General features: G+C 44.7%; 1 pseudogene; it reads left to right on the top strand.

Annotated features, from left to right (window-relative positions):
* The first annotated feature begins 9,653 nt into the window (after window positions 1-9,653).
* LOC137210239 (protein FAM136A pseudogene) lies at window positions 9,654-10,254 on the top strand (annotated as a pseudogene).
* Window positions 10,255-27,247: the final 16,993 nt, after the last annotated feature.

Below are 27,247 nucleotides of genomic sequence, written 5' to 3'. Positions count from 1 at the left end.
TCTTTTCTGTATTTTTTCATCCTTTAGCCTCTCCTTACTTTAGTCTGGATGTTTTCTTTTTGCCTATTTCTAGCCCACTAATTCTCACTTCAGTTGCATCTAATCTGCTGTCAAACCCATCTGTTGAGTTCTCAATTTCAATTTTTATATTTTTAAGTTATAGAATTTATTTTTAATAATTTTCCATTTCTCTGCTGAATATACCTTTTCATTTAATTTGTTGATCATATTAATCACTGTTATTGAAAAGTCTGATAATGCTAATAACTGGGTCTCCTGTGGGTCTCTTTCTAATATACTTTTTTTCTCTTGATTTTGTTGGTCAATTCATATCTCTTTGTATGTTTGGAAACTTTTTATTAAAATTGGCATCATGTATAAAAAATGTAGAGATAATTTGAAGCTCTGGCTCATGTTGCCTTTCTCAAGAAAGAATATACTTTCAATTTTGACAAGTAGTAGAGACAGATCACCTTATTGCAATCAGAGATTGAGCTTACCCAAAGCTGGTCTACAGTGCTTATGATGGCTAGTCTATTTCTGATTCACTCAAAATTACATGAAAAATGCCATGAAGGAGGTAAACTGAACGATAGAGAGCAATTTGGGATTGGAGTGAGAGGTAGATGTTTCCTTAGCTAGGGTGCTCAAGGAAGGCCTCTGTGAGAGGTGATACTGAGGCCCAACCTGAATGATGAGAAGGAAACAGCCACGCAAAGATGTAGGTCCTTCCAGATGGAGTGAGAAGCAAATGCAAGTTCCCTGAGATAGAAATGAATTTGGCAGCTTTGTGAAATAGGAAGAAGACAGGATGATATTACAAGGTAGATAAGTGTCAGATATTAACAGCCCTGGCAAAGAGCGTGGATTTCATTCCAAGTGCAATGGGAAATTATTGAAGAGTTTTACACAAGGGAGTGACATGATCATTCATGCTTTTGAAAGATCACCCTGGCTGCTGTTTATGAGGGAACAAGAACTGAAGCAGAGAGACCATTGTTAAGACTATTTGCAGTGATCCAAGTGACAGATGATGGTGGCCTGGACTAGGATGGCAGTGCAAGTAAAGAGAAATAGATGGACTTGAGATATATGTTGGAGGTAGGATTGACAGGGCTTGTTGCTGGGTTAGGTATGGGGTGGGAGGACAAGGGCTAGGGTGGATGGTGGTACCATATACCAAGATGGGGAAGTACAGGGAAGGCATAGGTTTGGGGGATAAAAGTCAAGAGTTCCATTTTGAAGCCATTTACATGCTATACAAGTGGCATTAAGTTGATGTCTTTTGGTTGCAAGTATCAAACTGGTTTAAGCAAAAATAGGAAATCGTTGGCTGACCCTCTTGGGAAATATACCCTCATGAACAGCTGGATCCAGACAGTGTCATCACCACACACACACACTTTCTATCTTTCTATTCCTTCCTCCTCCTCCTTCTCTCCCTTTTCCTCCCCCTCCTTTTGAGGGATGATTTAAGCTTTGAGTGACTGCAGCCATGCCCCTCTCACTGAGGAAACTGTCCACAGCAGGAGAAAATGCAGCCATCCCACCGCCTGTGCTCCTACCGCTGTATTCTACTGTCTGATCACTCACACGGTGTGAGATCACTTACCTATCTGTTCATCCCTCTAGGAACAAACAAGACACCCCTCAAGGGTAAGCACCACCTTCTATTCCCCCTGAACCCCTAGGTTAGTAAAATTAAAAGTGAATCGGCTTTGGAGTCAGACACCTGGACGCCACAAGGCTCTGACATTTAGTAGCTGTATGGCCTTGGACAAGTCACTTAACCTCTCTGAGGCTTATTTTTCCTCATCTAATGATTAAAAACGTATAATTCGATGGGTTATGAGGATTAAATAAGATCTTGAAGAGAAATGTCTGGTACAGTTCAAGTACTCTGTGGTTTGATGAATGAGGACGTAGCAAAGGCTGTAGCACCCACCCTGGGTGGGGAGATGTGAAGCTGGAGTGGAGCCTGGCAGCAGCGGATGGAAGCCAGCTGGGGGCAGCAGGCAGGGATGCCTGATGCTCACTGCACAGCTTGCTTGGTCAGCCCCACCCCAAACCTGGCCTCAGGCCAAGCCTGCCTGGTGGGGACACTCTCCAGGGTCCCCACCCTAAGCCAGGACAAGCCCTGGCTTGTACCCCACTCCTCTGCCTGCGTCTGGGGTTTGCTAAAGCCACATGCATTCCTGAGGCATTGATAGGATTCTGGAAGCCACGCCCACCACCCACTGCCTACCTCAGGCTGGAGAGGAGAGGAGCACAGGCCTTCCCCCTCCACATAGCAGGGGCTGCCGGCCAGGACCCCCTCCACATGCACGCGCCCCTGCCCCTTCCTCCCAGAACCACAGACAGTGCAGCTTTAAGGAGCCCCAAAGAGCCCCCAGCACCCTTCTTCAGATGACCCTGGCCCTGCCAATCTTGTGGGGGGCCTCACCACATTCCCCAGGTAGCACCAACCAGCTTCATCCTTTCCTCCACGCCAAGTCCACATATTTTAAAAACATGCTCAAAATCCTTTGGCTTTAGGGAAACCGTGCCTAGTGTGACCTAATGGTGGACAAACGTACCCATCACCCTCTGGGCATCTTCACCTTGATGATAGCTCCGAGGACTCTGCGTGCCTGGGACCCAGGTGGGAACCCACTGATCTTGATGGGTGCAGGACACAGTCCAGCCATCACTGTGGAGGGAGGTGGGGAAAGAGGAGAGGAGTTCTTTGCCTCTGGGGTCAAACAGAGGGCTGTGCCCTAACTCCCTGACTCTGCACTTGTGACCTGGGGCAAATGGTTTAACCTCTCTGAGCTCCGGTGACCTCATCTATAAAATGGAGATTGACAATAAGGTAAGCAAGGATTAAATAAAATAACGTCTGTAAAGAGTTTAAGGAGGCTGGGCACATAGTAAGCAATCTATAAATGATGCTATTGCCATCGTCATTAATAGAAACAAAGGAATAAGAGTCTGTAATTCCTGTCTCAGCCGTGGGACCAGGCTGGAGATTGAAGAGACCCCCTCTAACCCTGCCGCCCTTGTAGAGTCCCAGCACCTCATTGCCTCTTACCTGCCCACCTCTCCTCCCCCAGAAGCCTGCCGCTTAGGGGCCTGGGTCCAGCCCTCTCCAGCTCACTGCCTTCTCTGCCTAATGACTCTGATGATTCATCCCAGCTCCAGGCCACAGTTGTTCCCATCAGAAACCCATTTTTCTGGTTTCCCCTCCTGAGTCGGGGGCCCCTTGGGCCCTGCCTTGTTCCTAGCATAAGGGAGTGGTACGGGACCCTGGGTCAAATAAAGGTCTCCCTCTTGTCCCTCTCCCCACACCTGGGACCTAGAGGGAGCTGGGAGAGCAAGGGGAGGGGAGAGACGGGAAAGGAAGCAAGGAAGGAGATGATTCCCTCCCTTGGCCTGAATTAGATCTAGAACAGGGATGAACCCAGATTTTGCAGGCCTGAGGGGTCGGGAGGTAAGGCAGGGAGGAGGGGAGAGGCTAGAGCCATGATTTCCCACTGCTTGAGGGGGTGGTCCTGGAAGTCTCTCTAGCACCTCAAACTCAGCACAATGCAAGCCGAACTCTCCTCCTCTATGACCAAACCGCACCTCCCCCAGCCGTCGCTGCAGTCCCTCAGGTAGAACACCTGGGAGCCACCACCCCACCCCTCCTCTGGCCAGTGCATCTCACGGGTTGCCAGGCGCTGACCTTTTCTGCCTCTCTCTCACTGGTCCCTCCTGCCCACAAGTCTTGCCCCACTGCCCTGGGGTGGGTCCTCATTAGCTCTCCCCCTCCTCACTGGTCTCCTCTCCTGCAGTCTGTCTCCACACAGCCAGCCCATGGGGCATCTTCCTTAGACACAGAACTGATCAAACATGGGGCAGGCTTGGGAAGAAGCAGGAGGCAGTGATTCCCTTTGTTCAGCCAGAGAGTGAATGCGCCCGGCGTGGGGGTGGGGGGAGTGGGGGGAGTGGGCTGGGCTGTAATCTCCCAGCACCTATGCGTGCCAGACTACAACATTCCTCTGTTCACTGTTCCTTCACCACACCCTGGGAAGGTGGGTATCACTGGACCCATTTTACAGATGAGAAAACCGAGGTAGGGGGGTCGCAAAGTCTGCACCCAACCTACAGCTGGGAGGTGACAGAGATGGATTTGGAACTCCAGTCTTTACAGCCTGATTCCCTTCAGTGTTCACAGCTGTCTCCAGAGACTGAGGGGAAATAATCTGTGTTGGGGGGCCCTTAAGAGTCAGTGGACCAAGAAGCTCTCTGGAAGGGTCTTCGTGGTGTGTGAGAGCGTGTGTGTGTGTGTGTGTGTGTGTGTGTGTGTGTGTGTGTGTGTGTGTGTGCAGACTGGAAGTGAATCTTGCCCACTGCTGCCCTCCGCTGACCAGAGGCAGAATTGCTCCAGTCTCTTGGGAATCTGACTGCAGGGGACCATGTTGCCCAACTCTAGGGACCCTGAAAAACCAGGTGGTCTGAGGTTAAATCCCTAATATATAAAGAGCTCTTAAAAAACAATAAGAGACAAACCCAACAGAAAAATGGATAAAGGACATAAACAGGCCATTTCACAAAAGAAACCATCCAACTAGTTAATAAGCAGATGATCAACTTCACTAATAACCCAAGGCATGAAAATAAAAACAATGAAGTGACATGTTCACCTATTAGATTAGAAATAGATAATGCCTTCTTTTAAAAAAGGTTTTTGACCAAGGCAAGCCTCGTATGTAAGTTCAATTGCTTACGAAAACTGCCACCTACCAAAAAAAGATGGGTGTTGAGAAATGGGCACTCATATTGTTGGGAGAAGAGAGAACTGGTACTAATTTTTGGAGGATAGATGAGCAATATACGTAAAAAACTTTAATGTTCACATTTTGGACCCAACAATTCCACATCTGAATATTTCTCCTAAAAATGCAAAAGGGCATATGTTTAAAGATGTTCATTGTAGTAGCGTTCATGGTCCATTCGTTGACAGAGAAAAATAGGGATTCACAAAAACTAAAGAGGTGACTAGGGTTTGCCCATGTTCCGGCTGATCACATTTATGCATTTGCATAAATATAATGGTATATTTGTATGTGAGTATGTAATCAACATTTTTAAAAACTTTAATAACAATATTTTTTACATAGATTCCAAGACATATTATTAAATGAAAAAAATTAGATTTTTTAGATTAGATTGCAGCATAGTTAAAATATCAATACTATGAGCTCATTTACACATAGTTATGTGTGTGGGTATTTAAAGTGTGTGTGTGTGTGTGTGTGTGTGTGTGTGTGTGTGTGTGTGAACAGAGGGAATTGTCTGGAAGATTGCTGTCAAAATCTTAATGGTGACTACCTTTGTGTAATAGAATTGCACTTGAATTTTACTTTCTCCTTTATACTTCTCTTATGGCTTAAATTTTAAACAATGAACCCATGTCATTGTTATAATGAAAAGAGTAATGCTATTTTCATTTTAGGAAAGGAAGAAATCAGAGGGTCTTCCTTCTCCAAGAGGTAGAGCCCAGTGGTGGGATTGGGTATGACCCTACTAGGAGGGCATGCTACTGGGCTGGGACATTAAGGAGAGACAGAACCGGGGCCAGATCTGCTGGCCCATTGTGAAGGTCAAAGGAGGGCCTGCTGGTCTAACACCCTCACTTTGAGGCAGGAGTTGATCGATTAGGTGGTGTTCAGAGAGGGCAAGGGACTTGGCCGAGGTTAGACAGTGAGCCAGTGCTGACTCAGACACCAGAATGCAGGCCTTCAGACTCAAGGCCAGGACTCTTTGCTGGCTGTGCTCACTTCATAAGGCAGATCTGGAGGTCAGAAGTTAGGTCACTTTTTTTCTGGCCACACCACATGGCTTGTGAGATCTTAGTTCCCTGACAAGGGATTGAACCCAGGACACAGCAGTGAAAGCGCTGAGTCCTAACCACTGGACCGCCAGGGAATTCCCAGAAGTTAGGTCACTTTTAAACAGCATGTTTCCACAGATACGGTGCTGCCACTGATTTGCTGGGAGAACAATCCTCTTCAACTTAGTCTCATCTGTGAGCCTGGAAGTCACAGCTCCCTGGAGACATCTTTGTACCGAAAGGCCTGATGGTGACCAGGAAGCTGAGTTGTAGGGGAATGAGAAATGACCTCTTCCCTCTGTCCCCATGGTCTCCCCTCAACCGTCCTCACCACCCTCCCTGCCTCCAGTACTGCCGCGATAGTTCATTTTCTATACCGCCCCCAAGGGATGCATCAAAAACACCCCTCCAACCAGAGTCACCTCTGATTGGAAAATCTTTCTGTGGTCCCTCACTGCCCTCATTCAAGGCCCTCAGTGAGTGGCCCCAAGCCATGTTTGCAGCCTCCTGCCCATCCCCTCCAGCCCTCCCCCGGGGTCACAGCCTATGTGCTGACTCTAGAATTTTTTTTTTTTTTTTTTTTAGTCCCTCTAACATGTCTTTTTACCTCCCTGTGCATTTGTTATGCAACCCCCTCTATGTATTATAATATTTCTGCTCATTCTTTAAAACACCATCTTAAATAAATGTCCCCCTTTCCAGGAAGCCTTCCTGGACTCCCACAAGAATTTTTAAGGAAGTGCATTAAACTATTCCTACCTCCTTTCCTGTGACTTCAGTCACTTCCTGCTTTTTCTTTACTTCATTTTTCTTATTTCACATCTTCTTTTGAATTGATTTTTCAAAAATCCCCTTTCTTTGTTCTCTCTGCTAGCATGGAAGTGAAGTATACATAATGCACACTTAAAATTGAGAGTTGAGTAAAAATCCCTTGCCTTACTTCTACCAACCAATACAAAATCAGATGTTTTCAATCCATTTTAAAATTATTATCATTATTGCTCATTTAGATTCACTAACACGTTTGCCAATTTCTTTGTTCATCATTACCTCTTGCTTCCCACACTTTTCTTCTGGGATTCTTTTTAACAGCTTTATCGAAGTATAAGTGGCATGTAATAAACCACTCATGTTTAAAGTGAGCAATTTGGGGCTTCCTTGGTGACGCAGTGGTTAGGAATCCGCCTGCCAATTCAGGGGACATGGCTTCGAGCCCTGGTCCCGAAGATCCTACGTGCTGCGGAGTAACTAAGCCCGTGCGCCACAACTACTGAGCCTGTGCTCTAGATCCCACGTGCCACAGCTACTGAAGTCCGCGCGTCTAGAGCCTGAGCTCCGCAACAAGAGAAGCCACCACAATGAGAAGCCCACACACCACAACGAAGAGTAGCTCCCACTAGTTGCAACTAGAGAAAGCCCACGCGCAGCAACGAAGACCCAATACAGCCAAAAATAAATAAATTTATATAAAAAAAATTAAAGTGAGCAACTTTGATAAGTTTTGACATATATATACACCTGTGAAATCATCACCACTGTCCAGATAATGAACATCACCCCAAAAGTTTCCCTGTGCCTCTTTGTAATTTCTCCCTCCTTCCCTCCACTCCCTGCCCCACCCCATCCTCAGGAAAGCACTGACCTGCTTTCTGTCACTATAGATTAGTTTCATTTTCTAGAATTTTATTTGAGTGGAATCATAACAGTAAGTACTCTTTGTCTATCTTCTTTCACTCAGCATATTTATTCTGAGATTCAGCTGTGTTGCTGCATATATAAATAGCTTCTTCTTTTTATTGCTGAGTAGTATTCCATTGTAGAGATATACTACATTTTGTTTATCCATTTACCTGTTGATTTGGGACCTTTGAGTTATTTCCAATTTGGGATATTATAAATAAAGCAGCAATGAACATGTGTGTACAAATCCTTATGCAACGATGGTTTTATTTCTCTTAAGTACCTTGGAGTGGAATGGCTGAGTTACGTCGTAGGTGTATGTTTAACTTTTTAAGAAACTGCTAAACTGTTTTCCAAAATAGTTGTACATTTGACAATTTCCCCAGCAGAAGAAAGGTTTACTTGCTCCACATCCTCACCAGCACTCTGAATGGCCTTAGATGTTACAATAGGTGCACTATAGTATCTTACTGTGGTTTTAATTTGCATTTTAATGACGACTAACGATGTCGAACATCTTTTTACATGCTTGCTGGCCAACCACATGTATTCTTTGGTGAAGTGTCTGTGCAAATCTTTTACCCATTTGGTGGGGAGCTATGGGTTTTTTTAATTATTATTGAGTTTTCAGAGTTCTTTATATTCTGGATAAAAGTTCTTTATTAGGGGCTTCCCTGGTGGCACAGTGGTCGAGAGTCCGCCTGCCGATGCAGGGGACACGGGTTCGAGCCCCGGTCCGGGAAGATCCCACATGCCACGGAGTGGCTGGGCCCGTGAGCCATGGCCGCTGAGCCTGCGCGTCCGGAGCCTGTGCTCCGCAACGGGAGAGGCCACAACGGTGAGAGGCCCGCGTACCGCAAAAAAAAAAAAAAAAAAAGTCCTTTATTAGATATGTGATTTGCAGATACTTTCTCCCAGTCTGTGGCTTGTCTTTTCATTATTGTAACAGTGTATTTCAAAGAACAGATTTTTCTTAATGTTGATGAAATCCAATTTATCAATTTTTTCTTGTGTGTTATATCCAATCTTTAAAAATTTCAGTATTGTATACAGGAAATCATTGCCTAATCCAAGACACACAAAATATTTCTTCTATGTTTTCTTCTAGAAGTTTTATAGTTTTATGTCTTACATTTAAGTCTGTGATTCATTTTGAGTCTTATTTTTGTTCTTGTTTTTTGCCTATGGACATCCAGTTGTTCTAGTATTATTTCTTGAAAAGATAATCCTTTCTCAACTGAATTGCCTTCATATCTTTTCAAAAACCAATTGTCTAAGTGTGGCTCTATTTCTGGAATCTCTATTCTGTCCCACTGATCTATTTGTCTCTCTTGAAACCAATACCACACTGTCTAGTTTACTGTAGCTTTATAGTAAATCCTCCAACATTCCTCTTCTTTTTCAAAGTTGTTTTTGCTAGTTTATGTCCTCTGTATTTTTATATAAACTTCAGAATTAGCTTGTCAATTTCTACACACACACACACACACACACACACACACAACCTGCTAGGGTTTTCATTAGGATTGTGTTGAGTCTATAGATGAATTTTGGGTGAATTGACATTTAACAATATTGAGTCCTGTAATCTAAGACCATGACATAACTTCCCATTTATTTAGGTCTTCTTTAATTCCTCTTAGCAATGCATTGCAGCATTCAGTGTATAGGTCTTACGCATCTTTTGTCAGATTCATCTCCAAGTATTTCATATATTTTATTATATTGTAAATAATGTTTTAAGTTTTAATTTCTGATTATTTGTTGCTAATAAACAGAAATAAAATGGATTCTTTCATATTAACCTTGTGTCAAACCTTACTAAACTCAGTTGTTTTTTCCAGTAGCACTGGCAAGAATCTCTAGTATAATGTTCAATAAAAGTGATGCGTGCAAACATCTCTACTTTGATTCTGATCTTAAGGGAAAGCATTCAATCTTTTACCATGAAGTATGATAGAAATTGTAGGTTTTTCATAAATGCCCTTTATCAAGTTGAGGAACTACTATTTCTAGAGCATTGAGAGTTTTAATCAAGAATGGATGTTGGGGGAAGAGGCGGCGAGGAGGCGGGCCCGTGCCCGGAAGTCCATGTGGGCGCCGGCGCGGCACGGAGCAGCGCCCTGTCACCAAGGCGGAGCTGCAGCAGCTCCGGGTGCGGGAGGCGGTGGACTCTATGAAGAGTCTGGAGAGAGAGAATATCCGGAAGATGCAGGGTCTCATGTTCCGGTGCAGCGCCGGCTGTAGTGAGGACAGCCAGGCGTCCATGCAGCAAGTGCACCAGTGCATTGAGCGCTGCCATGCCCCTCTGGGTCAAGCCCAGGCCCTGGTGACCAGCGAGTTGGAGAAGTTCCAGGACCGCCTGGCCCGGTGCACTATGCATTGCAACGACAAAGCCAAAGATTCAATTGATGCGGGGAGTAAAGAGCTTCAGGTGAAGCGGCAGCTGGAGAGTTGCGTGACCACGTGTGTAGATGACCACATGAACCTCATCCCAACCATGACCAAGAAGATGAAGGAGTCTCTTTCATCCATTGGGAAATAGATGTCTGCTATTGGCCATCGGGGCTGAAGGCAGGAGTCTATTTAAAAAGAGAAATGGGGATTTGGGTTTTCTAAGGAAAGTTTATGAATGAGGAAATTAAGGATGGCAGCAAGTTTAAACCCTATATCACTTGCCTCTGGACACTGGTTCCTTTGTGTTTGAATCCTAGAAAGTGAAAAAAAACTGGTGCTAAACTTTGGGTCAGAGATAACACAGGAGAGTTTTTATGAGCCTGAATTTCGCGGGGCAAGTGCTTTTCCTGGCAACAGGGAGCCTCCCTTGTACCAAACCAGAGCCCTCCAAGGTACCAGATTCTCTTAGTACACAGATACCAACAGGCTGGCAGGTTCATCTGACCTGCTTATGAGCTGGTGGAGTGTGAGGAGAGGTGTTTCTGTTTGTTGCCAACCTCCTGTTTACCAGAAGGATCACTACAACGTTTCCCACAAGCTGGAAATAAAACAAAATCCATGAGGTCACTAATTTAGAAGGGGAAAGGGGGCCTCTGGGGATTTGTTTTGCGTGGTTCTGTTTTACATACAAGGACATGAAGTTACTTTTAAGATGTAGAGTTGGGAGAGGTAGTTTGGATAAAAACTTTGAAAGGGTCCTTGCAGATACTCATTTCTGGCCGTCAGGCTGTGGAGGTGCATTTCTTAAAATTCTCACACATGACATCTTTCAGCCTGGAGACCCTGCAAAAATATAAGAAGCGCTATCACGCTGGTAGGGGAAGCAAAGCTTCCCTCTGACTGGCAGCCATGATGAGCCCTGAGGCTGTCGGCAGCACAGTCAGCGAGTGACAAGACAATCTTGCAGTGACACTCACCCTTGAAGGGAAAGGGCATTTTGATTGTGCTATATGCCAGTATTCAAGAATGAACAGTGAAAGAGGAATTGTTAGCTGCTTAATTAAGAGACTTATGAAGTACTGGCTTTGGAAAAATCTGGTTTTCATAAAACAAAATAGAATGAAAGCCTAAACCCAGGATTGCTTACTTTGCCCCCTGTGATAACACAGCTCTGTTGAAACAATCCCTTGGCAACACGAAGGTCAAAGGAGAAAAAGTAAGCAACTCAGGGGCAAGCTGTGACTCCTTTAGAGCAAAAAACAGGACAGCCCTCCGTTACCAAATACTACTTTTGCGACATGCATTGTTCTGCCCCAGTTCTGGCACCTTATCGTTTTATTAAGGACCTTGTGTTTTTACCAACTTATTACTTGAAATGATAAGATAGCCTGTCTGTTTGCTGTTTCAAGACTGTGATATATTTTCCTAGTGGTTTGGTTTTAAAAATACATAAGAATTTTTCTTCAAAAAAAAAAAAAGAATGGATGTTGGCTTTTGTAAAATGTTCTTTTTTTCTGCATATTAAGATGATCACACGGCTTTTCTTTCTCAGTCTGTTAATATGACGAATTATGTTGATTACACTGCTGGGATGTATTATTCTTTTGACCATCATGTAGTATCCTGTTTATATATTGTTGAATTCAAGTTGCTGGCCTCATAAAATGAATCGGGAAGTATTCCCTCCTCTTCAGTATTATGGAAGATTTTGTGTAGAATTTGTATTATTTCTTCTTTATATGTTTGGAAGAATCCCTCAATGAAGCCATTTGGATCTGGAGTTTTCTTTGTGGAAAGGTTTTTAACTACAAATTCCATTTATTTAAAACTTGTAGAGTTGTTCAGATTATCTATTACTTCTTGAATGGACTTTGGTAGTTTATATCTTTCAAAGAATTTGTCCACTTTATCTAAGTTATCAAACTTAGATTGGCAGAGTTTTCTTTCAGTACCTTACATGTCTTTGAAGATCCGTTGCCTTTTAGCTTGCATTGTTTCCAAATACAAAACTGGCTGTCATTCTTCTTCTTCCTCTGCATGCAGTGCGTCTTCTTACTCTGGCGGCTATTAAGATTTTCTCTTTATCGCTTGTCTTAAGCAGTTTGATACGATGTGTCTTGGTGTATTTTTCTTTACGGTTCTTATGTTTGTGTTTTATTGAGTTTCTTGGATCTGTGAGTTTATAGTTTTCATCAGATTTGGAAACTTTTCTTCAAATTGTTTTCTGTCCCTCCTCCTCTCTTTTCCCTCCTAATGTACGTATCTTAGGCTGCTTTAAAGTTATCCCACAGCTTATTGATGCTCATTTCATTTGTTACAGTCCTTTTTTTTTCTTTCTATGTTTTATTTTGGTTAGTTTCTATAGCTATGTCTTTAAGTTCACAAATCTTTCCTTCTGCAACATCAAAACTGTCATTAATCCCATTCAGTGTATTTTTCAACCCAAACTTCGTAATTTTCATCTCTAGAAATGTTTTTTTCTTCCAGTTTTATCGAGATATAATTGACATATAGTACTCATCTCTTGAAATTCGATTTGGGTCTTTTTTATAACTTCCATGACTCTACTTAACATGCTTAATCTTTCTCCTAGCTTCTTGAACATAGGGGATTCAGTTATAGTAGGTGTTTTAATGTCTTTGTCTCTTATTTCTATCATGTGTCGTTTCTGGGTGGTTTTGTTTTTGTTTTTTTTGGCCTCACCGCATGGCTTGTGGGATCTTAGCTCCCCAACCAGAGATCAAACCTGCAACCCCTGCACTGAAAGTGTGGAGTCTTAACCACTGGACCACCAGGGAAGTCCTTCTGGGTGGTTTTGGTTGATTTTTCTCTTCCTTATAAGTAGTATTTCCCTGTTTATTTACACGCCTGGTACTTTCTTATTGGATGTCAGACATTGTGAATTTTACCTTGTTGGATGCTGAATAATTTTTGTATTCCTATAAATATTCTTTAGCTTTGCTCTGGATATGGTTAAGTTACTTGGGACTAATTTGACTCTTTCAAAAGTCTTGCTTTTAAACTTGTTTGACAGGACCAGAGTAGCATTTAGTCTAGAGATAATTTTCCCCACTACTGAGGCAAAACCCTTTTGACTACTCTACTCAGTGATATTTTCCACTCTAGCTGGTGGGAATGGCACAATTCCTGGCTATATGTGAACTCTGAGAATTTTTTCCTCTAATCCTTCTGGGAGGTTCTCTCCCCAGCCTTGGGTCATTTCCTCATATGCGGTACTGTGCACCTCTTCCCCACCTGGTAATTTGTCCTGCGAACTCTAACTTCTTTGGCCTCCTTGGACTCCCAGCTCTGTCTCCTTATCTCAGGAAGACCTCCAGGGTCTGTCTGAGTTCCCTCTCCCTGCACTGTGACCTGGAAACTTTCTCTAGGCAGTAAGCTAGAGCAATTGTAGGGCTCACTTTGTTTGTTTCCCATCTCTCAGAGATCACTGCCCTTTGTTGTCTGATGTCCAATGCCTTGAGAACCACTGTTTCGTATATTTTGTCCTTTTTCTTTTCTTTTCTTTTCAAGTTGTTCCAGGTAGGAACGTAAGTCTGGTTCTTGTTATTCCACCTTAACTGGTAGAGGAGTCTTTTCCTCTGAGTTTAATTTTCTTCTTGCTGAAGTTCATCCTTCATACATTTTTGGAGCAAAAGTCTGAGATAAGATTCCCTTATCTCTCAGTCTGTGTGTATCTGAATATTTCTTTATTTTACACCCATGCCTACATGCTGGTTAGCTGGATGTAGGATTGTTTTTCTGATCACTCTGAGGCTATTATTCCATTGGCATCTATTGTTGCTGATGAGAAATTGGCTTCAGGCAAATGTCATTCATTTGTGGATAATCTGTTTCCCCTATAGCAGCTTTTCAGATTTATTTCTTTATCTTTATGATTTTTTAATTTCCCTACAACATCTCTAGGGATGACATTTTAAAAACCTACTCAGAACTTAGTGTTTTTCATTTTAGGGGCTAATTTTTCTTCATGTATAGAAAATTCTCCACCATCATTTGTTCAAATGCTGCTTCTTCCTTACTGTCTCCTTCTGGGACTGATTAGATAAGTGTTGGAACTTCTCGTTTTCTCCACCATGACTTTTAATTTATCTTTCATATTTTCCATTCCTCTATAATATTTGGTAATGTTTACTGAGTACTTACTATGTGCTATAAGAACTATAACTTGTCGATAGGAACTATAAACTCATTTAATCCTAATGGCAATACCATGAGGTAGGTACTAGTATATCTTTATTTTACCTTTGGAAAAACTGAGACCCAAAGAGGTTTAAAAACACACCTAACGGGCTTCCCTGGTGGTGCAGAGGTTGAGAGTCCGCCTGCCGATGCAGGGGACATGGGTTCGTGCCCCGGTCCGGGAGGATCCCACATGCCACGGAGCGGCTGGGCCCGTGAGCCATGGCCGCTGAGCCTGCGCGTCCGGAGCCTGTGCTCCGCAATGGGAGAGGCCACAGCAGTGAGAGGCCCGCGTACCGCAAAAAAACAAAACAAAACAAAAAACAACACACACACACCTAAGGCCTTATAACTAGTAAGTAATAGAGTTGAAATTTAATCCTGGGTGTGTGGCTTCAGAGCCCATGCTCTCCGCTAATATTCTATACTAGCTGCCATAATTTCATCTTTTTGTGTTGCTTTATGTGCTGCAATCTGGGTGATGTCTTCAGACCAATTTGAGTTTATTAATTCTCACTCCAGCCTATGTCTAGTCTACTTTTCAAAACATCCAATGAGATTTTGATAGTTTATTTCTACTATCTAGTCTACTTCTCAAAACATCAAATGAGTTTCTGATAGTTTATTTCTACTATGTCTATTTGGTTCTTTTTTTCATAAGCCATATGCCTTCTATTCCTAATTCTATCTCTTTAAACATACTTCTATTAAAGTCTTTAAGATTATTCTGTTACCCTAATTTTTGGCTTGTGCACCATTCAGATCTCCCTTCATTAAAAAACTTGCCATTCAGCCACAAGGGGTGCAGTTAGCTGACAACCTAGGGATGTTAGTACCTTCAGGATCTGCCTTGGCTTTTGAGTTGAGGCCATGCTCTTCCTTGACAGTCTCCAAGCAATGACTGGTTACAAACGGGGTACTAGAGTCTCGCCATTTTTGCCCAACACGGGACTTCTCTAATGGGCAGTATTTGCTCTGTAATTCCCCTTCGGGTTAGCTAAGACTTGGTCAGATCTGCATCACGTCCAAGGCTCTCACTGCCCAATCTTGCTTCCTCCTGTCTTATCCTTCACAAGCATTACCCCTCAATACACCCCTTGTACTCCTAACTCCATCCCTGCATTTATTTTCTGGAGGACCCAGCTAACACAACATGTGAATTATCCAAGTTGTTTCACCTTCTGACTTTATCTCCTAGGAGTCTTTCTCTTCTCATTCTTTGTACTATTTTACTAGTGAGAGTTGTTTCTAGAGAAGCCCCGTGGGCCCTAAACTGCAGAGGAGTGCCATGGGTAGTTTCACAAGAAGCTCCATTCGCTTAACCTGTTCCATGACAAATTTTCTTTCAGTTTCTTGGCTAAGGTTTCCCCCAAACACCACCACCACCACCATTGCATTTTTATTACAAACTTAACCCTCATACCCACATTATTACAAACTGTGATTACAATGATGCTCAGGTGACTCTTTTCTACCTATAGCTTTTGATCTCAGCTATATATTTAAAAAGACATTTGTTATATTTTATCCACCATATCTATTTATTTACAGTGGGATATGAAAGGGGCTTCTTCTTCACCATAGTATCCCATACTTACCGAAAGGAAACCCCAAAACACACATTAAGTATGTGATGTAGTCTGTTAATTGAATATAACTGGTTTTCCATATAATGGTTTCTCTGGTCATCCTATCTATCTTTTTAACTTTTAATTTTGAAATAATTATAGATTCTCAGGAAGTTGCAGAGAAGTCACATATGCTCTTCATAGTTTCGCCCAATCAGGAATCTGCATTTTAAACAAGTAATCAGATGGCTCAGATGTAGATGCTGTCAGTTCCACACCTAACCAATGATGCTCAGAGTTGGTATATAAACACCCCAGCTCCCTCACCTCTCACATGGGTTATTTCTGAAGCATGTGTTTGGTACCATTTCCTAGAGATTCCCTGATGGATGAAGCTTTGATAACCAACTGTGGTAGCTGGGGCTTTTTTGTTTTCTGTTTTTGTTTTTGTTTGTTTTTTGGCTGCATTGGGTCTTTGTTGCTGCGCGTGGACTTTCTCTAGTTGCGGCTAGCAGGGGCTACTCTTCGTTGCAGCGGGCGGGCTTCTCATTGCAGTGGCTTCTCTTCTTGTGGAACACAGGCTCTAGGTGTGTGAGCTTCAGTAGTTGCAGCGCGTGGGCTCAGTAGTTGTGGCGCACGGGCTTAGTTGCTCCGTGGCATGTGGATCTTCCCGGACCAGGGCTCGAACACATGTCCCCTGCATTGGCAGGCTGATTCTTAACCACTGCGCCACCAGGGAAGTCCCGGTAGCTGGCTTAATATTACACGCTCCCTGGTTGTCTTCCTTTCCTTCATCACCTCCCACTTCTCTCCCAAAGTAACTGACACTTCTCAAATAAACGAAGTGAATTCAAATCCTTGTCAAATCTGGACAGGTTGTACCAGAAGTGGTGTTAGGAAGTAGGTCCTTACGATGGAATTCTAGAGTGGGGTCACTTGCCAGTCAATGACAGAAAGACCCCATTGTTGACAGTCCTTGACGTGTCATAGAAGCTCTGTTATAAGGACACTTGTGGTGAATGGGGGTTAGGATACAAGTGTAAGGGGATGTGATGGTTTATATAGCCTCTCTAACATCTGAGAGATACGGAGGCAATGGTACTTAAAAGACCTTGTGGTGTTTATTTGTTGTTGTTAAGTACCATTAATGTGGTGAATGAAGAAAATGATACACTGTAACTAACTAGCCAACTACCAATCTAGGTCATGGCATGAAAAGCAAACTTCTATGACAGCATTTAAAAATCTCCTAATCTTCTGCAGCTGGAGGGAAGAAAGGGCTGACAACCAGGTCCAGGATCCAACGATTAGAGTGGCAGAAGTGTCCCACTCACCTTTGTTGGAGGGTAAGAGGCTCCCCCTCCTTGCCTGGAGAACAGGCAGAGGCCTCACCTAAGGCAGATACCTTGTGAGAGGACACTTGCTCTCTTCAAGGCCTGCTACTACGTTCTCTTGTGACTTCTAGACTAATCCCTAAGGTCAAGTCCCAGCATGGCACCCCTGAGGAGGTACTATCTCTGCTTAGAGAAATTGGATTTTTACAAAAGGAACCGCAGGATCTGACTAATAAGTAGCAAGAGAAATCTAGAGAACATACCTGGGAATGGATATTGAGGGTGTTGAGTGAGGAGAGGAATGGAACATGGGGCTGGATTAGAGAAGTTTGTTGAGATGGAGGTACTTTCCTGGGTCTCTCAATTTATCATCCCGGCAAGGGCACCTGGAGCTGGGATGACTCCTTGAAACTTGGAGGAAAAAAAAGCAAGATCAGGGTTCAGTCAGGAGACAGAATCCACAATACTAATTTAAATAGAATCTAATGTAAAGTATTAAGTAGGTATAACGATATTAACTAGGTAACTGAAAAGGTAAAAAGAGTGATCGCTAAGTTATCACAAAGGCAGCAATTACAGGAGCAGATGCCATACCCAGGGCTGGTGAAATAAGGTAAGAGGGTGGAATTACCAAAATTAAAAAGCTTAGAGGAGGGATTCCAAGAAACTAAAACTCCGATCTCTGAGGAGGGGCACCAAAGTGTTGGAAACTGGTGCTGCAGAGTACTGGGAAAACTGCAAAATGGATTCAGCTGCCACGAAGGGAAGTCACTGCTGTGCCAGGGTGGAGAAGCTTCGCCAGGGTGATGCTCGTGGGAACAGGAAGCCGACAGGAAGCCAATAGGAAGAAGCAAGTCCCTCCTTCGTGCTTTAGCCTTATCAACTCCCTTCTGCACTCCTTATTGGCAGGACATAATGGTGAGCAACTGGAGATGCTGAAATATGATTTTCTGAGTCCTGGCTCCAGCACTAAACAACAGGGTATAGCGCTTAGGCAATAGCTTAACAACTGACAGAAAGAATAGCTACAAACAATGATGTAGCAACACATGAACTGCCAGGACTGGAGGAAGCACTCAAAAGGTTCAGAGAAGTCGACTCTCTAGAAGAAAAGTATTACCTAAAACCAGAGGACCCTCCAGCTGAGATGTTCTCAGCAAGCTCCTTTCACTGGAGCAATAAGAAATGAGTGTGTGAAGGCATCATGGACCAGCCCAGTGGTGGCTGTCCTTTCTAAGCTAAGAGGATAGTAGGGGAGGCTGCTACGTGCATGGACCCCCTCGTGTCTGTTAATGGTGTGACAGTGGGATTCCAGAACTGCAGAGGCCAGGCGGCAGCACTTAACCGTCAGAGGCAAGGTGGATGGAAAGTCTACCAAAGGACCTTTACCCACGGATCCAAAGCTTCGCTAATAAACCTTGGAGTTCTGATCTTGGTTCAAAATGAGAAGTGGCCCGAGTAAAGGACACCTCTGGGCAGTGGTGGTGGTTTGGTTGATTAATCAGGAACCTGCAAAGGGCAAGACTGAGAACTTGGAGTTAAAGAAATCTGGAGAAGAAGCTTGTGGATTGACCTCTGAGGGTAGGTACAAAGTGTGTGGATCTCGGTCTCATTTCAATGTCTACCAGACAGTGCTCACTGCAGAGGAGGCACCGAACAGCCAGTTAGATAGCATGATTCATCCCGTGGAAATGAACCATCCTCTCATCTCAGAGCAGGCGCAATGGGCCAGTGGACCAAGCAGCCATGGCGGCAAGGATGGAAGCCATGCATGGCCCAACCGCCTAGGCTCCCCTCACTAAAGGTGATCTAGGTATTACTACTACTCAGAGTCCAGTCTGTAAGAGCAAAGACTGATGACAAGCTCTTGATACGGTACCACCCCTGAAGGAGAGCACTGAACCACAGGGTGACAGGTTGATTACAAAGAACCCAACCATTCCAGAGGGGCCATGATTCTTCTATGACTTCATGGGATTGATACAGGTTTGTCTTCTCAATTCATAATGTCTTGGCTAGCACTACTATCTGAAGGCTTTCAGAGTGTCTAATTTCTCATCATGGGATTCCCCCAATAATACAACCATGGAGGAAGTGGGCATGACCATATTATCCACCGGTCCTCCTATATGACATATCAACCAGAAGCTGCCATCCTGAGAAAATCTTGGAATAATCACTTGAAGGTATAACTAAGACATCAGCTAGAAGGTAAGGTCGAGGTGCTGTCCTTAAGATATACTTATATACCTTCAGCCAATAGCCATTATATATATATACAAGCTGTATTCATGATCAGTAGACTATACAGCTCTGGGAACCATGGAAGTGGCCCTTCTTGCCATTAATCCCAGTGTCCCACTTGGTAAATTTATGCTTCCTCTCCCCAAATCCTTAGGCTCTGTTAGACTAGAGATCCTAGTTCCCAGAGGGTAAGGGGAGAACACTGCTACCAGAGGACACAGTAATGGTTTTACTAAATCTAAAAGTATATGTGCCTCCTGGCAACTTTGAGCTTCTCATGCCAGGAGACCAGCAGGCATAGAAAGGGGTTACAGAACTGGCAAGGGTAAGTGATCCCGGCTGGCCCAGGTGAGGGGCATCTAGAATGGGTGGTAGAGAAGGAAGATGGTGCACATCACTTAGTCTCAGGACCAACTACAGCAGTGGCATTTTGGCTTGTTCCACTAACCCTACTATTGTCTTCCTTTTTAAAATATAGTGACAGGCCACCACCTTGAAGAAGCAGTGGAAGGACATGAAACTCAATGTGGGGTGCAAGTTGATCAGAGCAGGTACAAGGGAGGACTGAAACAGATACTGTCATTGCCCTGCCCTTATCCTTCAAACCCGTCAGTGTGCCTCCAAGACTTCCAGCTGCCAGCACCTGCATCATGGCTGAGGGATCTTTTCCCCAGGACTGCAGGAAGCTGACTGCATACATCACAGGTCACAAGTGCCGGGGAGCAGCCTCAACACTCAGAGGTGATGTATAAATGCCCATTCCCTTGTCCTTTGGCTGGGATCCTTCTGAGGCATGTGTTTTATCCCACTTCCTACGGCTTCCCTATGGGAGAAATCTTCACTTGCCCTCTGCGCTAGCTGGCTTAATAGTGCAGCCTTAGGGGGCTGCCTCCCCCTTCCCTGTATCACTTTCCCACTTCTCTGCCGTGTTGCTTATACCTCCCAAATACGCTATTTTCTCCAGGTCATCTCCTGGAAGGACCTATGCTAAAGACACATGTGGTTCAAAAGGAGCAATGATTTAGAGCGTGAACTCATTTCTATTTTTTTTTTTTGCGGTACGTGGGCCTCTCACTGTTGTGGCCTCTCCCGTTGCGGAGCACAGGCTCCAGATGCACAGGCTCAGCGGCCATGGCTCACGGGCCCAGCTGCTCCGTGGCATGTGTAATCCTCCCGGACTGGGACACGAACCCGCGTCCCCTGCATTGGCAGGCAGACTCTCAACCACTGCGCCACCAGGGAAGCCCTCATTTCTATTTTTAAAAAATCTCTCTCCCTCTCCCTCTGCGTGTTCCTCTCCTTCTCCCCCTCCTCCCCCTCCCTCCTCCCCCTCCCTCCTCCCCCTCCCTTCTCCCCCCCTCCCCTTCCCTCCTCCCCCTCCCTTCTCCCCTCCTCCCCTGTGTGTGTGACACGCGCGCACAAGCATGGATAATACGTGAAAAGGGCCTATAAGGATATAAACCAAGTATTAACACTAGTTCTTTCTGGGTGGTGCAATCATGAATATTTCAAAGTTCCTTTTAATTTGTCTCTGTGTTTCGTTTTTCTGCAGCGACCACTATGTATTAGCTGCTATATTTAATTGGCAATTAGGAGATTACTAATGAGTTCAGCGGAGTGATGGGGAGCAGGGCCAGGCTGCTGTGGTTGATGAATGGCAGGGGAGGGTGTGTAGACGATTCTTTCAAGAGGCTGGGCTAGAGAAAGGCAATGAGGTGGTCGCTGAAGTGGGGGGAAGTGGAGGGAGGGCTGTTTTAGGAGAAACTCGAGGCTGTTTATAGGCTGAGGGCAAGTAGCCAATGCCAAGGAAGGAAACAAAAATACAGAGTGGAGAGGGGGAGAGCTCGAGAAGTCAGGTCCCAGAGGAGGCCTGAGAGGATTAGACCCAGACCCAGGTGGAGGAATTCGTTTTGAACAGAAGTCAAACCAGAGGAAGGGAGGTGAGGAGGGATAAAGTCATAAATGCACTGACTTCATCCATTTGTTTATTTTACACTCAGCGTCATTTCACAAAGGATTGACAGGTTGAAGGGGAGTGGCCATTGAGAAGTCCCCTTGGAGGGACTTTCTTCCTGGTGTGGGACACAAGGTCCCCCACTGAGAAAGAAGCAGTGGTGTGTCTGTAGGGCTTGAGGAGACAGGCAAAGGTTTGGCATGATGGGGAAGGGACAGAGGAAGGGGGGTTATGGATGGTTTATAAAGACCATTGGATGGAGCCAAGGGCCCAGATTTGGCCCAGCTCCAAGGTCCACAACTGTGGAATCTTCTCCAGCAGCTGGGAGTGGAGAAGCCCGGGCCTCTTACTTGCTGTGGCTTGAGGCAAGTCACATCACTCCGCTGAGCTGCGGTTTCCTCATCCGCAAAGGGGGAGAAAAATGACAAGTCTGGAGGGCTGCTGTGAGGGTTAAATAAAGCCACGGACACCAAGCACCTAGTGCAGTATCTGGTGCACAGAAGTGGCTCAATCCATGTTCATTCTCTTGCCCCTCCCCCTTGGACGGGACTGAATCAATGTTACCTGGACAGAAGGAGGCATGGGGATTGGTACCTCACATTGATGGCTGCTGTTAGACACAACTTTAAATACAGGTGACTCTCGACATTCATGTAGTTATGTTCTACTAAGTTGCTGCAGAGACTGAAATAGGGAATATTGAATCATTGCCCCTTGAGGAAATACAGCGTTAGGTTCCTGCGAGCCTCTGGCCACATTTTCATCAACCGATCAATACATAACCTTGTTTTATGTGTGTTTCTGTTTAAAGACGCCTTATTTAATATATGTTGTTGTTTCATTAACGTCGAACTCATGGCCAACAGCACTATAACTCACGCCTGAATGAAGCTTATCAAACACACGTATTTTCTCCCCAATGCCCATCACAGCCTTCGTGCACTTGGGAACACTAGACAGCCCTTCAGTGCCGCGCTTGGGACTTTTTTTTTTTTTTTGCGGTACGCGGGCCTCTCACTGTTGTGGCCTCTCCCATTGCGGAGCACAGGCTCCGGACGCGCAGGCTCAGCGGCCATGGCCCACGGGCCCAGCCGCTCCATGGCATGTGGGATCCTCCCAGACCGGGGCACGAACCCGTGTCCCCTGCATCGGCAGGCAGACTCTCAACCACTGCGCCACCAGGGAAGCCCTTGGGACTTATTTTAAGACAGAAAAATCAACAAAAAGCCCCAAAGTGAGAAAAACGTGGCATGGAATAGACCACAGAAAGTTGACAATGAGAGCTGAAAGAAGAAGGCAGAATGTCCCCTGGTTCCACCTCTCCTGGGAACATGCGTGTTGGGCAATCTAAATTTTTGCCACCCTGGGCCTGTGTATGTCCACAGGTGACAGTGAAAACACCTCAAGTATTGATTGGGGGTTCCAAGTAAATTTGAGGGGTGGGCAAACTTGCAAATACAGAGTCCATGAATAATGAGAATCAAATGTGTCTTTCTTTTTTCTTTTTTTTAAATTGAAGTATAGTTGATTTACAATGTTATGCCAGTCTCTGCTGTACAGCAAATATTTTTTCTGATTATAAAATTAAATAATAAACAGAACTATACAGTGTCATAATTAAAGTCCTCCCCCTACCCTAGCCCACAGATAAGCACGGTTAGGATTGCTGTAGTGTTCCACAGATTTTTGCTATGCACAATAATGCCTGTGAGCATGGGTAGGACTGCGTGTGTCCATGTCTGTGTATCTGTGTGTATTTGGGTCTCCCTTTTTCTTTTCACTCAACAACATCTCTTGGATAGCTGTGAAAAAAACTTTTTTTAAACTCCTGAGGTTTTTTTTAGAGATGAATAGAAGTGGGTGGCATACACTGCAGTCAGGATCAGGAAGTCTTGGTTCAGACCCCTCAACCACATCAGGTTGGGGAAACAGATCCAGAAAGGTCAATGACTTGCCAAACTTAAGTATAACCAGTAGTCTGCGGGAGTGTAGTGTTCAGCATCTTAATGGAGATGGGGTAAGTTTAGAAGAACAACAGCTAGAAGGGTGAAAAGACTAAACGCTGGAAAGTATTGTGAAGGGCCCAAGAAACTGTGACTTTCAGCCAGAGAAAACCGTGCTGTTGGGCTTCCCTGGTGGCGCAGTGGTTGAGAGTCCGCCTGCCGATGCAGGGGACACGGGTTCGTGCCCCGGTCCGGGAAGATCCCACATGCCACGGAGCGGCTGGGCCCGTGAGCCATGGCCACTGAGCCTGCGCGTCCGGAGCCTGTGCTCCGCAACGGGAGAGGCCACAGCAGTGAGAGGCCCGCGTACTGCAAAAACAAAAAAAAACCAGAAAAAACAAAACAAACAAACAAAAAAAAACCATGCTCTTTACACTTCAGAAGATATTGGTGCTGGATATTAAGAGGAACTTAGCTACTGAAAGGATTTAGACAATAGCATAAAATAGTACCAAAGCCTCTTCTAAAAACAGCTGTAGAGTAGCATGGGGTAGACTAAGCTGCTGCAACAGAGCCCGAAAATACAATGGCTTCTAGAAAATGGAAGTTTATTTCTCATTCTCTAGTCCACGTTGGTGGGTGGCTCCACTCCATGCAGTCATTCAGGAACCCAGGTTCCTTCCTTATCTTTGCTCTGTCAGCCTCTTTGAAGCATTACTGAAGCTGGGTTCCTTACACATCTGTGTTTCAACTCGAGGCAAGAGGAAATGGAGCACGGAAGAGCAAAAGCCTTAGGACTATTTCTATTTACTTTTTATTGGAAAGGATTTAGTCACAAAGCCACACTGAACTGCAAGAGCAGCTGGAAAATGCAGTGTCTGGTGGACTAGCCAGTTCTCCAGGTATTATATTGCTATAGAAGAGGAGGGTGGATTACATGTTGAATTAAGTGAAACCCACTGTTTCATCCATCATCAAGCCTTTTTTCATTTCATTTCAAAGGCTTCAATAATTTAGACCCTGCCTTCTTTACAAAAAAAAAATTGGACGTGCATATCAGTGCATCATTTGGGATTCTTACGTTTGCCAAGAGACAGCACACTGCTATTAAACCTGCTTAAGCAATAAGATGGACCATCTCATATATCCAAAAGTCTAGGCTCTGCATCAGTGCACTAGCTCCTCTTTCCCAGGATTCTCCCCACCTCTGTCACGTGTTGGCTGCATCCTCAGACTGGGAGCAATTCCAAGTATCACCACCAAACACATCCACATCCAGCCAAGGGGGCAGACTGTTTTTGAAAGGGAAGAGACCCTTTGCAAAAGCCACCTCCCTGCCACAGGCTTCCCCTCTGGTTTTTCAGGCCAGACTTGCATCACAGGTCTAAACGCAAATCATCACTGGTTCTATTTGTAGTTTTTTAAGGAAACTCCATACTGTTCTCCATAGTGGCTGAACCAATTCACATTCCCACCAGCAGTGCAGGAGTGTTCCATTTTCTCCACACCCTCTCCAGCATTTATTGTTTCTAGATTTTTTGATGATGGCCATTCTGACTGGTGTGAGATGATAACTCACTGTAGTTTTGATTTGCATTTCTCTAATGATTGATGATGTTGAGCATTCTTTCATGTGTTTGTTGGCAGTCTGTATATCTTCTTTGGAGAAATGTCTATTTAGGTCTTCTGCCCATTTTTGGATTGGGTTGTTTGTTTTCTTGTTATTGAGCTGCATGAGCTGCTTGTAAATTTACTACCATATGACCCAGCAATCCCACTACTGGGCATATACCCTGAGAAAACCGTAATTCAAAAAGAGTCATGTACCAAAATGTTCATTGCAGCTCTATTTACAATAGCCCGGAGATGGAAACAACCTAAGTGCCCACCATCGGACGAATGGATAAAGAAGATGTGGCACATATATACAATGGAATATTACTCAGCCATAAAAAGAAACGAAATTGAGCTATTTGTAATGAGGTGGATAGACCTAGAGTCTGTCATACAGAGAGAAGTAAGTCAGTAAGAGAAAGACAAATACCGTATGCTAACACATATATATGGAATTTAAGAAAAAAAATGTCATGAAGAACCTAGGGGTAAGACAGGAATAAAGACACAGACCTACTGGAGAACGGACTTGAGGATATGGGGAGGGGGAAGGGTGAGCTGTGACAAAGCAAGAGAGAGACATGGACATATATACACTACCAAACGTAAGGTAGATAGCTAGCGGGAAGCAGCCGCATAGCACACGGAGATCAGCTAGGTGCTCTGTGACCACCTGGAGGGGTAGGATAGGGAGGGTGGGAGGGAGGGAGACGCAAGAGGGAAGAGATATGGGAACATATGTATATGTATAACTGATTCACTTTGTTATAAAGCAGAAACTAACACACCATTGTAAAGCAATTATACCCCAATAAAGATGTTAAAAAAAAAAAAGATTTAAAGAAAAATACTTAACTCATGCTAATTAATGGTCTCTTAGGATACAAATCTATTACAATTTACCCAATTTCAAAAAAAAAAAATCATCACTGGTAAGAGGAATGCAACCACCATGACAGACTTGGACCAAACGGGATTTACCGCTAGAGGGGGGCTGAGGTCAGCCATTCCTTCGTCACGTGGGGAAGGGGGCCACCTGAACAAAATCAAGGCTCTGACTGCAAGGAAAAGTCAATGAATGGTTGCTGCGTGAGCTACCAACTTGTTTCTGGCAATGATGGAGACATGGAACCAGACGATGATGTGATGGAGGACACATAAACAGCAGAGGCATAAACCTCAAGCTTTTTCTTAAATTGTGCCTTAATAAAGTTTAACTCCAGTGAAGATATTGCTGAAGGAGCCAGAAACCTGGGGGAGCCACCCTCATGCCTCCTTCCTTCTCACCCCTTATTCAATCCATTACAAAATTTCGTAGTGTCTGTATTTTCAGTGCCCTGGTTTTCTCTCCTTATGCACTCTCATGGCCCCAGTTCAGGTCTCATCTCCCGCAGGCACTATGACAATGGTAATCTACTGGTGCCCAGTCTCTCTTCCTGAAATCCACATCTTTGCTACTGTTATTCGGTGACATACCTTCACTGTTCAAAGAGCGCTGCACATATGCAGGCACGTCAGAAAGCGCCCCTGCCTTCATCTTGCTGGTGGGATAATGAGCATCTCCTTGCTTCCTGAAATCCACATCAGACCAGTTCATTCCCCTGCTTGAAAGCCCAATGCTTTCAGGAAATCCATCACCATGACCCTCAATGTCCTCCACCTCACCCTAGCCCCTTTCCCACCCCACCCCCAACAGTAGAGAACCACTTGCACTTCCCCAAATGTGCCTTCCCCTTTCACGCCTCCATGCTCTTGCACATGCTGCCCCCTCTGCCTAGAAATCCCTTATCCCCTCTCCATCTGGCATACAAGTCAAGGTCTCCTATTACTCTTCCTCCCTCTCTCCTTCTCCCTCCTCCCCCTTCCACCTCCACCCCCACGCACACAATATAGCACTCCAGAAATGTCTGCTGAGTGGAGACAACTCCTTGGGTCAGATATTAGTCAGGGCCAGGGCTCTCCAACTTCTCCAGCTAGCACTCCTTAAGAAAGTGAAGAGGAAATGGGACCCCAGGGCTTCGGAGTGTGAGGGACTTGAAATTGCTCTAAGCAAGCAGGGTATTTCTCGAGTTTTATCTTTATATCTTATGCAAAAGTTGTATTCTATGCAGATTAAACAACATATCCGTGTTTGTTTTAATACAAAATATTTTTCCCAAATCTTCACATTGATGATCCAACAAGATATGCCTCCTTTATTCGTTATCCTCTCAAATTAGCTGTTCCCCAGCCCCCATCCGCCGCAGGGACCCCAAGAGAGACCTGGATGTTGTTCCAAGTGCACACCCTGAAGGAACAGCTGGGTTTCGCACCCCCGGGAGCTGGTGAATGGTGGGGGCCGGGAGGGGGTCAGCTGGCTGCAGGCCGGGCCACGCCCCTCCTCTCCCCCGCCCGCTGCGGGGGTGGAGTCGCTGAGGCCCCGCCCTTGGGGGCGGGGAGGGAGCCGCCTCCGCCGGCTA

This window comes from Pseudorca crassidens, chromosome 2, assembly GCF_039906515.1.
Source record: "Pseudorca crassidens isolate mPseCra1 chromosome 2, mPseCra1.hap1, whole genome shotgun sequence".
In the NCBI taxonomy this organism is placed as follows: domain Eukaryota; kingdom Metazoa; phylum Chordata; class Mammalia; order Artiodactyla; family Delphinidae; genus Pseudorca; species Pseudorca crassidens.
Note: the sequence above shows the minus strand (reverse complement) of the source record. Positions and strands in the feature narration are given on the sequence as shown.